The 12,729-nt window shown below is 43.6% G+C and overlaps 1 protein-coding gene across 1 annotated transcript in view; it reads right to left on the bottom strand.

The window, feature by feature from the left end:
• Positions 1-9,700, bottom strand: part of LOC120722876 (complement component C8 beta chain-like) — a 61,437-nt gene extending 51,737 nt beyond the window's left edge. Inside the window, exon 1 of the mRNA XM_040014023.1 lies at positions 9,300-9,700. The gene's annotated coding sequence lies outside the window, so the exon portion shown is untranslated. The remainder of the gene's footprint in view (positions 1-9,299) is intronic.
• Between the last annotated feature and the right edge of the window lie 3,029 nt (positions 9,701-12,729).

Here is a 12,729-nt window from a genome sequence, read left to right as displayed (position 1 = left end):
TACTGAGCTAGCAAAGTGACTGACCAGATTTGCCTTTGAGGTTTTTCCTGTTATGTAGGCTGTCAGTCCACTATCAATGCTGGGTGGGAAACAGCCACCTTTATTTAAACTGAAAGAGGTTATGAACCTTTGTAAAAGATTCATACATGAGTTGATTAGTCAGTGAAGCTCAGTTCTGACCAATAACAGCAATACTGAGGTGAGTTGATGAGGATATGTTGAACTTTTCTCTTGGTAAGCGTTGCTGTTTTTGCTGCTGTTAGCCAGCATTAGCAAAACTGCCTTTGAAGTAGATCTAAGATTGGAATCTGATGGTTAGTAAATAAACTCTAAATTTATCAGAGGGAAAGAGTGATTTTAGGACATTTGAGCATAAAATTAGACGGCATAATGTTAACTTATATTCAGTTTATTATTTATAATCTAGTCCAGAGCCTGAACAGTCATGTGTCTAATCTAATCTAATCTGCTCACAATAAGTAAGTGCGACAGTATGGGAACAAACAAACATGTTTATGCACACTTGAGTCTGTGATGCTATTGGTGTTGTCTCTTTTTCTTTGCATTTTCTTTGCATTTTTTGCTTCTTTGCTAAAGGGAACTCCGTCTCTAACAATAAAATGTAGCTATGAACCTTCACGCAGACATGAATTTTATGTCCCTACAAGTGATACAACACTTTTCTTCTCCTTTGCGTACCACATATGTTTCTAACAACCACATATGTGAAATGTGATTAGAAGGTAGATGTCCTTCCTAGCCACTTCAAATATGCTAGGAAGTTAGCAGCTTCCACAAACCTGCACTCACTCCTGTGCATTTTCTATGTGAATGCATCAGATTGTTGAAGGCGTAATTACACACATATTCATCAGTGCAACAATCTTTTTTCATCGAAATAACCCCCCCCCCCCCCCCCCCCCTCAAAAAAATGACTAACTGCACCTTTAATAATTCTACACTACAACTTGTTAACGTTCCAGGTTTAAAGATATTTTGCAGTGATTTGACTTTGTTACTCCACTTCCCCACACAGCCATTTCTTCTTTCCTCTCGAGGTCACCTTTGTTGTAGCTCATCCTCGCCCACTAAGGAGTAACAGGTATCTCATAAAACTGTACATTAAAAAGAGCTTAAGAAACCCACACACATACACTCGGACACACAAACTCTCCAGTCCCCCGACTACATTACAGCATGCGCGGGTGTAATTAGTGAATCTCCCACCACACCTCAACGTCTCTCATTAATCTCACATGAGTGATTAGGCTGCTGCGACGTATGGAACCACGGGAGGTGTGAAACTGGGTGTGAAACTGTTGTCATCTCATATGTTATCGCACTCTGGAGACTGGGAGGATTAAACCACGTCAGGCACAGCCCATTGGCAGCTAATCATGCTGCTAATGATAAGTGAAATATTCCACTGCCTCTCATTACAATGGCGTCGCAAGGTCAGGATCTCGCACAGATCGCGAAAACACCCCCCCAAAAAAACATCATGCACACACAAGCAACACAAGTGTCGTCTCTCTCTCTAAGGAGCTGCTCCTTCGGTGTTGTTTTGTATAAACCAAAAGTGGAGGCTGGATACAAGCCTGAGTGAAGCCTTCTGAATATGACACTTGACGGCTGATTAGAGCAAAGTATCAGGGTGGTCTCCAACTGCGACGCTCTGATGAGAAGTGATCTAAAGGGTCTCGTCAGAAGGCGTCATGCTGACCGCCGCCGCTGTGCCAGATGCTCGCTGCTCGGTGCAACTCCACATCAAAAAAAATAAAAAATACAGAGGCTCTTCCCTGCAGGCGCTGCTACGAGACGTTCTGCACCAGCATCTTTTAATTTAGCAGACTTGGTTATTAAAACACGCGGTACGCTGATAAAATAAAAGCATAACTCAGGTGGTACTCTCATTCCCCGCACTTTCGATCGCATGAATATAAATTCTGTCTTTTTTTTTGTTTTTTAAGGGTAGAATGAGAACTTTGGGTTTTTGAAGATTTCTCTTTTGATCTCAGCAAGAGCTACAGCAGTTTTACAGCATCTATTTATGCTGTTTATGCTTTTCTACATCTTTACGGTGTAGCAGCTTGGCCACATGAAAGACATTCTACACTCAGTAGTCAGTTTATCCGCTACTAAAAGATACTAATGCAGTCTAATACACCAGCTTTCCGGTGAATCCTGAAGGTTATGCTGTAGCGTAGCCTTTGCTGCTGAAACTTCTTTAGATGTGTGAGGATTCCCTTTTTTATACCAATGAGGGCGAGTATTGGAAACACAAACTACAGCCTCCCATAAGAGGCATAAAGTTCTCCTTTTCGTGAATTGAAAAAAATTAGCTTCTCAGATACTCCAAAATTGTAAATGATTGAAATGGCAGCACTGAGGAAAACAACAAAAAAAAAAGACATGAATCTGGGGGAGATGAAATCACATGAAAACTTAATCTGATAGCTCCTCCGGGCTGAACTAAACAGCCCAATTATCTCCAGGGGGCTGAAGAAGTACAGCAGTAAGGAGATGTGGCAGAGACAATATTTAAATTGACTGTCAGTGGAAGAAAAACATGGCTAAGCTTATATTTGATTACATATTTTACAGACTGAAACACGAGGCTGCTGCTGCCAGCCTGGCACTCTGTTATAATCGTCAGCCACATATGGACCCGCTGTCCTGCCTGTTGGGAACAGGGTTGTAGAACGGGCCAGCGGGATGAAACTGAAGGATCTCACTACTCTGAGGTGATGGATGCTCTTATGGAGCCTCCTGTAGTGCATCTGTGAGAGCAGATGAATGGGGAGGAGAGACTGATAAATTGGGTCACGCGAACGCAGCGTTTCTGGGTAATGCGGTGAAAACGCTGGAGGAGTGCAGTTGGGTGGCTGCACGTGCTTACAACTGGGGCAGAGTGGCTCCGACTTGACTTCCTTTGCCTGTATCCTCACTCATTGTTGGTATTATTGAAACGTTAGGCCTTTAATGCGCAAAAACGTGCATTCATTTTCTATTTCTTGCTCCAAAAAAAAAGGCTCCACAAATTAAAATGTGAAAATTCAAAAGCCAAACCAACAGAACCTCCTGAACGATGGCCAGTTTCCGCTAAAGATGTTCACGTGAGATGCAAACCTGTTTGTATGGAGAACACTGCCTTACCAAAATCCCTTTCTTGTTAAGTGTTTTCAGTGACTCATCCTGCTTTCACTGCCCTACATATAAATTTATCCAATCAAATGTGATTTGGATGAGCAGCTAAGCCGTCCCATCATATGCTGGAAAACGCTGGAGATATGGAGGGAGGGAGGCGTGTGGCCGACATTAATTTCCTTATGTGCATGGGAGGTTTCACTTTAAATATATACGCTAAAGAAAGCCCTACACCTGCTTCAGCCGTTCCTTCAAGGACGTCTGACCTAAAATTTCTACAAATCAATGTAAAATAGAGAAAATTATGAGCATTTGCTTTTCAAATCTCAAAAGTGTTGATGATTAATGGATTTTTTTACCCCGAAGGGGTTGCCTCCTGCTCCTATCTGATTTCATTTATTTCTGTTTATGGAACACTTTGATTAAGTGGCGGGGGCATGTGGAATGAGGTGAGGGGGTCCTTTACCTTGGCACAGATAAGAAGACAAACTAGATTTGAGGGCGGATAGATCTTGTCTGCAGCGCATGCCGCCTCTTGGCATGGGAAGAGAAGTCGATACTGAGCGAGGGCCTTTCTTACCTCCTAAGATTTACAGTATCTGGAGCTCCACAGTCTCATACTTCAGTAGATGGATGAGTATTTCATACGGTGCCAACTGGCGCAACATGAGTTGAGCTGAAGGTCATTGTGACTCATTTCCAGCTCAAAAGCTGGGCGGCTGGAAACAGAGCTGCTAAAACTCTGCTACTGACTTGTTTTAATAGCACAAAGACGATGCCTCTGCGGAAAGGAGCAGACTGCAGCCCTTGTGCTGCTACTGTACACCACTGATACAGCACACATGTACAGACTTTACAGTGCCAAAATACAGTTGAGATTATAGTAACGGGGAGTGGGTACAGATTGCTGTTGAACCTCGAGGCATATGGCAGGGCGCCCCATGCCTCCCAGCTAATTGAGTCCTAATGAATCATTGGTTTGGCATGCTACAGGTCCCTTGTGATGGCTGGTGTCATTGATGCATTGAAGTTGCCCAGTCCTCTGGAAGTGAAGCGGGCAGTGATGGCTGCCCCGGTTGAACAGAGGAGGCAGGCTGACACTGCTGGCTTCACACTGAACACTTCACTCACTCACCAGATGTTACAGGCCAAGGCACAGGGATTACTAGCCACCCGCCTCTGCACAATGGAAATAACTGTATGACTGACTGGTAATTCACTTCCCCATCTGAGTCCAGTGAAACTGTTTATACTGTTAGGGTCACTGCCACATTATCAGCTCAAAAGGATTAGTGCGATAAGTGACAAGAGGTTAGGAAAGCAGTACTCGATTGCTGTCTTTGCAGAATGTACATATTTATCTACAATTGTCTAAATCACAATGAGATCGTTTTGGATGGAGAAATTTATAAGTTTGATTGTTTGTAAATGTGAGTGGATTTATTTGCTTAATATCTTAAGCCTTTCTTTAATTTTGGATATAATAGCTTAATTGGAAACAATTTAACATATGTATTAATAAAGCATAAATAGAATTAGCTTTTCCATTCAGATACTCTTTATGAAGCGAGAGACAGAAACTTGCAAGGCAGTACAGACTCTGTCCTGTGGAGGATGTAAAGTGTGGACTATTTCCAATTTTTATACTGAAACAGGTCCAAAAAGAGTATTTTCATTTGAACATTTTCCAGTTTCGCATTTTATATTCTGTATGACTGCTTGCTGATGCTACTGAGAGATTGTTCAATAAGCGAGTCCTGTTACCATGATATTGCTGATGTGAAGTCTGTCCAAGCTGGATATTTTGGTTCTTAGCAGGACGGCTGTCCTAGAGGACGTTAAAAACAGCTTTCATGCTGAGAGTTAGATGAAAAAATCAATAAGGGCAACATGACCTTAAACTGCATGAGATGCTGGAGCCAGCAGCCTGTGAGCTCAGCTTAGCATAAAGACTCAAACCAAACAGCAACAGCTAGCTTTAGCTTGGCTCCACTGGCTGCACACTAGCTTGTTAGCACAGAAGTTTATCCGGCGCGGGAATGAAGACTTCAGTACTTGTGCTTTGCTCTTTGTTAGTCACAATGATGGATGGAATGAATCTCTATTAGTGACCATATGCAACTCTCAACTCTGCAACTATAAAACAAAAAAGGAAGGCACTACTTTGTGATGCTATCCAAGTTCCTCATTAGCCAAACAGCTAGTAGGGTAGACCAGGGTTTGTTGTTACACTTTTTGCTCTTGCATGAATTGCTGATCATTGAATAGCTTTCAATAACTATTCCTTTGTTAAATCAGAGCTTATGGTGCTAGCTAAACATGGGTATCCTTTTCATTTTTGCAGTTAATTGTATCATAAAGTAATTAACCATCAATGACACGTTGTGAACACCAACTGGGGTTGGTTGTCTCCATAGTTATCAATGGTGTTTCTAAATGTAAATTTAGAAATGAACACCATCTATTACACCTTGTAATTAAAATGTGAATTTAAACAAGTGATAATTATTGTGTATTATGAGCAGTGAAATTAAGGCATTCTCAGTGCTAATGTCACTTAAAAGCCACATAAACAACAGAGAACCAATTCCACTGATGTATCACTGATATAATTTTTAAAAAGGCCAGAAGTTCTGTATATATTTTAAAAGACAAACAGATTTTTTTTTTTGCAAGATTTTCCAACAGGTAACCAGAGGAATAGTGAGCAAGGTGGTGTAAAAGTGAGAAGAAAAATGAACTGCATCAATATCAAACTGACTGCTCTCCATTTAAGTCCTTATGCATGCTCGATCAACCAGGTAAGGAAAGTTTCTGGGATCTCCATTTTAAGGTTGCTTGTTGTGATTTAACAAGCCTATACATCACTCAGCATCACACAAGTCAGTCATGACAAACATACACCTCTGTTTTTCAGGGATAAAGTCTTTGTGAGATCAGTTTTAGCAGATAACACAACAAAGCCATACTTCCTCTGGTTTATGGCTCAACAAAAACCATTCTGTCAACAAAGAATCAACCACAGGGTCACAGTGAGACCTAGCTACCAAATGGCTTTGGTTGGGTAGTGAAGAACTGATTCAAATCAAAGCTATTACCTTCAACTTTTTAAGAAAAGTCCAGTTTAAATGCCTAATATTGTATGATTTTTTAATACAGAAACAACAACATGAAAACTCTGACCCAAGAAAATCACAAAATGTGTCCTCCCCTCAAAGTTTGTGTGCTTTCCACAAACTGACCACAGCAAAAATGGACATATTGTCAGGTCAAATGTGTGATACTGACAGATTCCACGGTGTAATGTGACAACCAACTTATACTTGCTATTCCTTCCAATACCTTTAAAGTTTAGTATTTAACACTTTGTTTGTTCATCAAAATAGCAGAAAACAAAACAATTTAATGGGGGGTTGTGTTGGACTACTTCAAGATGGTGCCAGTTTGCTGATGTAAACTCAACAAAGTTACTCATCCCAAAACCTAGTGCAGCACATGGCACTCTGTAAAATGGAAGGCCGTTTTTTTTTTTTGCTCTTTGATTTCACACCAAGTAGTCTGAGTTCTTGCTTCTGACACATTAAGTTGCCCCAACTCTCCTTGCACCTGTCATGGTGATTACACTCCCAGGAGGGTGGCGGGTGGGGGGGGGCGCGAACGTGTGCATCATTCAGCTTTCTACAATACACCGCTATCGGCGCAATCTCCCCCCTTTTGTTCAACTCCTGCAAGCGAGGTCACCTCTGACCTGCCTCTGCCAGGGGCCACATCTTTATTAATGAACAGACTAAATGTGATAAGGCCGCCAGCAAAAATCAGAACTCAGGCACAATCTTACTCATTAAAGCTACTTTTTTTATAAAAGATTCAGGCCACTCCAGGAGTCATGTGTCTGAGTCTGAAACTGCATTAGTGTCAGTACGAGGCCCTGTTTGTTAGACGCATTACCTCAGAGCACTTGGTAGTTCATGTTGAGGTAATGCCGCTGCGAGATGAAGAGAAACTACAAATGCGATAATCCACCAGGCTTTCAGCAGAAACAAAAGAAGAGAAGCAGAGTGTGCACGGTACGGCAAAGGGGTGAAAAAGCCCAAAGATTTAAGAAGTGCAAAACAACAACAGGCTGAAAATGCTCCAACACTGCTGCAATGCAATCGTGAAGAGTTAACACAGAGTAGAAATACCCAAACCACCTTTCCTCCAAATGCAAAAGGGGAAAATTCATTATGGTCTTAATTGGATAAGCTATATCCACCATATGCACCGGCTGCTTTCGCTTTCAGGAGCTAAATGAAGCGCCTTGATTCCACTGGGAGTCCCAACAAAGAAGGCCTTACTGGAGAAGTTAATGCTCTCTAGTGTTTTGTTGAGCTCTATCTTAAGCCCCACAATTCACACTGGGCTGCAAAGAAATGTCTGGGGGTGACAACTGGAAATTATAGCATGTGTGTGTGAGAGTGGTAACACATCCATCCCACGATCGACCTACTGAGCACAGCTTAGGCTCTGTTGCAGAGCATCCTCACTAAGGAGATTACAAAGGATAGTTTGGGGGACTTGCAGAAATTGCCAGTGAACTTTGGCACCAGCATGAGAATCCTAGCCCCAGACCTTCGCTTTTATCCCACCAAACCACGGCATGAACAAGATGCAGGTGAGCCACAGTGTTTCAGCAGCACCCTGATCTGTAGCTGATGGCTGCTGTGTTACTACATTTCCACTACAGTGCTCATTTCCCATCATTTACGGCTGCTCTCATACAAGCACCCATGTAGAAAACACAGAGCATCATGACTGACATATGGTCCAGTAATGAACTTTGCATTTGAACTGGTAACACTGGCTCCAATTCAATTTTACCCAAAGGGGGAGGGGGGTTGGGTTTGAGAGGTTATGATTGGGAAAAACAAAATAATAAACAGCCAGGACAGTAGCCTGTTCTATTGAATGATTTAACAGAAAAATATATATTTTTGTCAATATTTGGCTCTTTTTAATTAATAAAGAAATGCCTCTGGACTAGGGATGGACCTTGTTGTCTAGGGTTATCTTTAAATATAGAACCAAGAATGATAATAGACTTTAAAAAAATAAAATAACCAAAGTTTAGCCATTCTTATACAACGCAAGTAAGTCCTACAAATCCAGACATATATTAAAAATCAACATAAAAAATAAAATAAAAAATTTTAAATGACGCAAATGGAAGTCGTGTCTCACGCTACCCCCCACCCCCACCCACCCACCTCATCCACGTCTTCCAAGACTAACTGGAATGCTTCCACCTCCACACTGACCCACGAACGTCGCTGCTGACCGGAGGACTCACACTGAAGGCCCACGCACTGGTTTCTGGCACATTTTTGCTCACCGCTGCCGGACAGACCGGCGCCGTTGTGCGCTGTGCGCTCCCATCCAACCGTTCATCCACAGGTACTCAGCCCCTACTACTGCAGCCCGCCGAGCATTCCCTGACCGCTTCCGCACTGAAATCAATACATTTATCAACATATGCGTCATCATTCATCCATTCGCTCAGCATCGGAGCGGGCTAACACGCACTCGTTTGAGGATGGCTTACTGCTGTTGCAGCAGAACATCTCTTCATTTGAATATTGTGGAGGGGGGCGAGAGCAACAGACGTGGTGGGGAGAGAAAAAAAGATTTCGCCTGTTCTCACACTTGTTCCTTTACACGAAATCCTACAGCCAGAAGCCCCTATGAGCAGCTAACCCGCTGAAATCGTTTAAAAACAATCAAAACCCAAACGTCACTTTGTAATTTATGCGCAATTTGACGTGGGACAGCGGGTTATTTGACAGGCGACCGGCGTTTGCGCTTCAGAGGACTCCACATTCAAATCCATCAAAGCAGCACCGACGATCAGGTTCACAGCTTCATGATCACATTTGTTTCTCTTTCCCTTTTTCTTTCTTTATTTTTTTTCACTCTGTATGTGTTTGTATCCCGGTCATCCACAGCGGACTGGTTCGCAACCCATTTTCATTCAACGCATCCCATCCATAAATCTTGACATGTCGCTGAGCTGCCTTGAATCCTTAAACAGCTCTGTAGTTTCACAGTTTAATGCTGAAGCACCTCTTCATCCCACACCCCTCAAAAAAAGAAAGAAAAGCTGAGATGTTACTCACCTTTTCTCAGTGGATGCTTTTCTGAAGTGTCCCATTTGTGCGTTTTAATCCACATCTGTGCCTCCTTCATTTGAGCGCTCTATTTCCCCCCCTCAACGAGCGAGAGAGGGAGAGAGAGGGAGGAAGCGCGTTTAAGAAAATCCATTTGTTAATTCCATTTGCCGGACACTCAAGGTGAAATCACATTGCCTCTGCCTCTTTTTTTCTTTCTTCTGTTAACAGCTTCAAAATTCTTCCATCATTGTGAAAATCCCGTAAAGCCCTATCATCTTTTTGCTTTTTTTATCTTCTTCTCCCCAGCACTGAAGTTGCTTGGTTACCCCTATTTCTCATTCAAGGAGGCTGAAGCGCTGAATACAGCGGCCAATCATAGCAGCAGCCGGAGAGATTAACTATTTCTTGGCTCCAGTATTCTAGTTTCAGGCTTAAATGAGGAGAGTAGGCGGGGAAAAACTGGGCCCCCGGTGACAGAAGAAGGAAAAAAAATTAAAATGCACAGAGAATAATGTAGAGAGGGGATCCGTTGGAGGGAGAATGTGTGGAGGGGGGAGGGGACGAAGGGGATTAAACATTTTCGAAAAATAAAGGATTCTGGAGAGGAGGAGGGACCAGTTGCCACTTCTCACAACAACAAAGATGTAAGTGAATAATATTCCTGCCTTGCAGGGCTCTCATGCAAACTGGAGTGGAGCCTCCATTCCTTCTGAATTTGCCTTTAAAGAGCAGAGATCTGTCTCATTTCAGAGATCCCCAAAAAGCAATCCATCAGGGTAATTGATCATCCTCCTTTAACCAGCCATCCATCAAGTCCAAGCTCACTCTCTCTCCCTCTGTCCCCCACCTCCTACCTTCCCTCACCCCTGTCTCACTGCAGTCGCCTCATCATAGGCTGTATTGATTTTAATTTACCCCTTAAGATTGTCAAGGGGAGAAAGCCAGGTTCACGCACCGGCTCATGCAGGCGTAATGACCCCCTGCCTTCAAGGTCCTTTTATTGAGGAACATCCAGGTCAAGCCCCCCACCTCTCCAAGCACACGCCTACCTTTGGTCTTTGTGGCCCGCGCATTGAAGGCTTCTGACTTGCCCTCCACCACCACCCCTCACAGGGTGCCATGCAGGAGTGCTGGTGCATTATGGGCAAACAGTCGGGGGTCCTGACAAGGAGACAACAAGCTTCTCAAAGAGAGACAGAGCACCAGCAACCATTGAGAGGGGGTGACCTGTGTTGGGGGGACTGACTGCACACTAATGATGTAGAACATTCCTGCAGAATGAATTTATGTTTTTTTATTATTATTATTTAGGTACTTTGTCAGTCCTCTTGTTGTCAAACTTGTTTTTGAAGCACTTTAAAGCATCGTCTTCATCCCACATTACAGTATGAAGGAGATGTCAGCCACATACGATTCATGCTCGGGTGCCAACTGAGTTCACACATTTGACAAAAAATAAAGTTTCTCTCTTTTTTTATGTTGGGTGACGGACGTATCGCTGGCTTCGCTCCATCCCACAGATTACGAACGAATTCAGCAAAGTTGGGGTCCTCGCTGTGGGATCAGAAGAGCACATGTATGTGGGTGTACAGTTGTGCATGTGACACACACACACACACACATATATGCACATTGGCACAAGAACACGCACAAACACTTAGCTGTTGATTGACGTGTAGCTCCTGGCTTGAGCACAGCTTAATCCTGCTGCTTTCACAGATGGACTCAGTCTTCCTCTTTTTGTCTGGTGTCACGAGCGGTGGCGCACACACACACACACACACACCCACACACACACACACCCACACACACACACTGCACATCCCCATGTACTTTTGTTTACCAGGGAGGGAAGCTGCTGTTTGGGTTTTAATCCCCTCTGTAAACCTCCCGCTCTTTATCGGACACCCCTGCTACTGGACACACACACAAACAAGCACACAAACACACACACACAGTCCTCTACTCTTTGGTCATTAAAAAGAAACAAAGGAGGTCAGTGTCAGGAGTGGAATCAGGCAGCTGTGACCTGTCAGGCGAGAGTTAATCCTCATTTCCAAGGCCCAGAGACAAAAAGAAGCCTCGCAGTTGAAATGCTTCGTGAGTTACGCAGGAACTCGTCACTTTTGTGCCACCTTGTTCACCCATTCATCCCCCTCCACTGTAAAGGGGAAATTATGGTTCAGCGCATTGGCAGCTGTGGGTTGAATGTCCACCTGCAGCGAGCACATGTTATCAGATGGGGGCAATGTCAAAAATATGTGGTACAACTGGTCTGTGGGCAACTATTGTTTGTCTTATTGATGGCCCTTCAGTCATCCACAGAGAAGAGTGAAGTTATATAAAGAGCCGAAGTGAAACTCAGAGTTACAAATGATTAAAGGGTCCACTGCAGCCATTGTCAATTCCCCAGTTCCCTGTTCCCAACCACTGTCAACCAGTCAGTATTAATAAACCCCTCTCCACAGGCTCTCTTTAGGCAAATACGCACACAGTCCCTAAGTTAAGAATAACAGGAAGTGTTTGTTGTTGTTCATTTGTTCGGTTCATCGTAGGTTTTTTGGTGGCATGAACCAAAAGGGGAAAGATTAGACTTTTCCCCCCTCCCTAATCGTATTCCACTTCTGGAAAGGCTTTGATTTCCATGTAGATGGAGCCAAATTGATAACGGCAGGGAACTGCCCCGGAGAAATGAGGCAGGGTGATAAGATAAGGAGAACAGATCCCCGTCCAGACAAAAAAGACAAAGAGGAGAGCCGTCACCCCACGTGGCGGTTAATCTCCATTCAATCCAGAGATTAGTTAAGTCAAAATTCTCATCGCCGCACCCTGGCAAATGATTAGTCAGCTCCCTAAGGGGAGATGGGTAACTGGTGGCTACCTTGCAAAACCTCGGCATGAAAGCTGATCAATAATTAGTTCCCTGTTTGAGTCAGAGCGGCAGCTTCGGGGTCACGATGTGTATTTCAAGGACAAAGAAAAAGGTTATTGTACCAACACAGTGCTGGTTTGCCTCTGATTCTGGGCATGAAGGTTGCCAAAAACACGAACAGTAAGTGCACGTCCAGTCAGTTGCAGTTTCGACACTCAGAGTGAGCATGATTTCCAGGAAAGAAGGATGTTTGCCCAGCCTGTGGGTTCTATGCTAATAGACTGTTTTAATCAAGTCTAATCGTATTGTCACAGCAGAGCGTGAGCGATTAGCATTCAGAGAGGCACGGCGGGGCAAAGCCTGACATCGATAAATGACATGTGACCCCTGACTCTGACTACTCCGACTGCTGAGAAGTTCCACTCCTTTTATCGCTCTCACCCCGGGCCACTTCATTTCCGGTACCACGGGTAATCATGATGTACTCCATTGGCTGTGGGTCTAAGGGGCACACTTCTCAGGGGACTGAGACAGAACACCTGTGGTAGTGCTCATATTTATTAT

This window comes from Simochromis diagramma, unplaced genomic scaffold, assembly GCF_900408965.1.
Source record: "Simochromis diagramma unplaced genomic scaffold, fSimDia1.1 OVJJ01000205.1, whole genome shotgun sequence".
Taxonomy (NCBI): Eukaryota; Metazoa; Chordata; class Actinopteri; order Cichliformes; family Cichlidae; genus Simochromis; species Simochromis diagramma.
The sequence above is the reverse complement of the archived record's forward strand: the minus strand, read 5'-3'. Positions and strand labels throughout refer to the sequence as shown.